The sequence below is a fragment of the Heterodontus francisci genome, chromosome 44, assembly GCF_036365525.1.
Source record: "Heterodontus francisci isolate sHetFra1 chromosome 44, sHetFra1.hap1, whole genome shotgun sequence".
NCBI lineage: Eukaryota > Metazoa > Chordata > Chondrichthyes > Heterodontiformes > Heterodontidae > Heterodontus > Heterodontus francisci.
Genome location: NC_090414.1, coordinates 24,591,532 through 24,595,337, shown reverse-complemented (window position 1 = coordinate 24,595,337; position 3,806 = coordinate 24,591,532).

Genomic DNA, 3,806 nt, shown 5'->3' with positions numbered 1-3,806 from the left:
TCAGACTGGAGAGTGTGTTATGAGTATCAACGGGTCCAAACTGGAGGAAAGTTCAGCGCATCCCAAAGTCCGCTACCCCCGTGTCCTGACTCACACCCAGTCCCGTTCAACCCTCACCCCCTGTGCTCACTGACCTACACTGACTCCCGGTCCGACAACACCTCGATTTTAAAATTCACATCCTCATCTTCAAATCCCTCCATGGCCTCCTCACCCCCTCCCTATCTCTGTAACCTCGTCCAGTCCCGACAGCCCTCCCTATCTCTGTAACCTCCTCCAGTCCCTACAACCCTCCCTATCTCTGTAACCTCCTCCAGCCCTTACAACCTTCCCTATCTCTGTAACCTCCTCCAGTCCCTACAACCCTCCCTATCTCTGTAACCTCCTCCAGCCCCTACAACCCTCCCTATCTCTGTAACCTCCTCCAGTCCCTACATCCCTCCCTATCTCTGTAACCTCCTCCAGCCTCTACAACCCTCCCTATCTCTGTAACCTCCTCCAGCCCCTACAATCCTCCCTATCTCTGTAACCTCCTCCAGCCCCTACAATCCTCCCTATCTCTGTAACCTCCTCCAGCCCCTACAACCCTCCCTATCTCTGTGACCTCCTCCGGCCCCGACAACCCTCCGAGATCTCTGCACTCCCTCCAATTCCGGCCTCTTGTCCATCCCCCGATTCCCATCGCTCCACCATTGTCGGCCGTGCCTTCAGCTGCCTGGGGCCCTAAGCTCTGGAATTCCCTCCCTGAACCTCTCCGCCTCTCTCTCTCTCTCTCCCTCTATCTCTCCCTCTCTCCCTCTCCTCCTTTATGACGTTTCTTAATTTAATGCAGGAGTTTAATAACAGTTTGGATTACTGGTGCCAACTCTGCTTGGCTGCATTCCTGGAAGCTTTATTATATGACCTCCCATCTCAGACACTCCACCCAGTCAAACTGACAGCTTTTTTTTAAACTCTCCTTTTCCAATATTTTTCGGACTGATAAATGAAAAAAGCACCCCTTTTCTATTGGCTGCTCAGATGTCTATTGTTTCATACAGATTCACCTGAGAATTCCTGGAGAACTCCAGGGCAATCCTGGAGGGTTGGCAACGCTGGTTTGGACAAAAGCCATTCGGCCCATTTGATCCTTAATCCCAACCATTGCACCAGACAGCAACCTTTTTTGATGATCCCTGTTTTCCTTGCCTAGGATAGCTCTCCTGGGATCCCTGTCCCAGCTGCTGGATGATGGAATGTTTGCTGATGTTCTCGAACTCTCAATGTTTCCAGTACGAAAGATTAAAATCAAACTTCGGGCAAGTGCCTTAAAAGGACAGATTCACCGCAGTCTGTAGGTGCAAGCCGTGACTCAGTGGGTAGTAATCTGTTGGTCTTTGCCTCTGTCCCTCGCCCTCTGTCTCTCACTCCCTCTGTCTCTCTCTCCCTCTGTCTCTCTCATTGTCTCTGTCTCTCTCTCGTCTCTCACTTTGTCTCGGTCTCTGTTTCGTTCTCTTGCGCCTCTGAAAACGGAGGTTGTCGGACCAAACCGCACTTCAGAGTCTGGAGCTCCGTCATCCACATCAATACTTTCAGTGCCAGTACTGAGGGAGTGCCGCACTGTCGGAGGGTCAGTACTGAGGGAGTGCCGCACTGTCGGAGGGTCAGTATTGAGGGAGTGCTGCACTGTCGGAGGGTCAGTACTGAGGGAGTGCTGCACTGTCGGAGGGTCAGTACTGAGGGAGCACCACACTGTCGGAGGGTCAGTACTGAGGGAGTGCTGCACTGTCGGAGGGTCAGTACTGAGGGAGTGCTGCACTGTCGGAGGGTCAGTACTGAGGGAGTGCCGCACTGTCGGAGGGTCAGTACTAAGGGAGCACCACACTGTCGGAGGGTCAGTACTGAGGGAGTGCCGCACTGTCGGAGGGTCAGTACTGAGGGAGTGCCGCACTGTCGGAGGGTCAGTACTGAGGGAGTGCCGCACTGTCGGAGGGTCAGTACTGAGGGAGTGCTGCACTGTCGGAGGGTCAGTACTGAGGGAGTGCCGCACTGTCAGAGGGTCAGTACTGAGGGAGTGCCGCACCGTCGGAGGGTCAGTACTGAGAGAGTGCTGCACTGTCGGAGGGTCAGTACTGAGGGAGCACCACACTGTCGGAGGGTCAGTACTGAGGGAGCGCCGCACTGTCGGAGGGTCAGTACTGAGGGAGCGCCGCACTGTCGGAGGGTCAGTACTGAGGGAGCGCCGCACTGTCGGAGGGTCAGTACTGAGGGAGCGCCGCACTGTCGGAGGGTCAGTACTGAGGGAGTGCTGCACTGTCGGAGTGTCAGTACTGAGGGAGTGCTGCACTGTCGGAGGTGCCGTCTTTCAGATGAGACATTAAACCGAGGCCCCCGTCTGCCCTCTCGGGTGGGTGTAAAAGATCCCACGGCCACTATTGGAAGAAGAGCAGGGGAGTTCTCCCCGGTGTCCTGGGGACAATATTTATCCCTCGGCCAACATCACTGAAAACAGATGATCCGGGTCATTATCACATTGCTGTTTGTGGGATCTTGCTGTGTGCAATTTGGCTGCGACATTAGAACAGTGACCACAGTTCAAAAAAGTACTTAATTGTCTGTGAGGGGCTTTGGGACGTGCTGAGGGGGGTGAAAGGAAGTGCAGGAGGTAGCGTTTGTTTCGAACATGTCTGTTTCACATCTGAACGAGGAGTATTGGAATATCCCCTTGTTATACAGTCTGATTGTCTGGTGTGCAAACTGCTCAGTGTATGGTGGGAACTCCAGTATTGTTCCAAAGTTATAAAAGGTGGTAGGACCTCGCTGAGAGTGCAGTGTTGGTGTAGATCAGAATCAGACTGAAGTAGTCTGTACAGTCAATCATTCTCCATCAGGGGAGTGTGAGAGGCAGTGCCAGTCCACACCGTCTCAACAGTTCAGGACAACCGGATTGAAAACGAAACCGCTCAGCCTCTGATCACTTCTGGTGCCGCTAATGTGGCTGAGCGGTGACGCCCGCGGTGGTTGAATAGCCCCAACACCGTGCTCGCGCGTGGAGACAGGCGGCCAGCCCCTGTTTATTCCCCCACCCTCGGCCGCACATCTCGGTGAAGTGTTTCTGAAGTGTAGTCACAGTCACAGTGTGGGAATCGTGGCAGCCGGTTTGCGCACAGCAAGATCCCACTGACGTCAATGACCCCGATTCTGTTGGAGGTGGGTGAAAGGCGCCGGAGATCAGGGGAGTTTGTTTTTTCTCTCCCTATGAAGGTAAACTGTTGTCCAGCATCGAGCTAACTCTTTGTGCTCTCTCTATTCTGGTTTTGCAGCTAAACACTGGGTCCTTGCTGAAAGTGCGAAGGACCGATTACTGGAAGCTGCTCGATCGTGTGAGGACTGAGGGACTATTTCCCTATCTTCATCAGACGCTGCCTCCTCCGCCACCTCGAGTGTTTTCCTCATTGTTTGTTGTATAAACATGGTGCTATGACATTGATCACTGGGACTGCATCCACTGGGCTGGACCTGCCCAACATCGCAGGGGCATTGAAACACCCCGTGGCCAATCACAGGCAAGACTTTTCTCTCGGCAAGGCCTGGGCCTGAATACATCCTCCCCACCCACCCCCCACACCCTCCCCCACTTCGCCCTTTCCCTGACAGTGTACGCGACAACGTTATTGGTGCTAATGGCGGTCACCTCGGCCATTTTCAAAATGGCGCCTCGGGTGGAGGACTGTTGGATTCCGCCTTCGCTCTGTCGCTAACTCCGAGGGACCATCGCTTCACGTTTGATACCCAGAGCCTTCCACGTCTTCACCGCAGAACCTTCC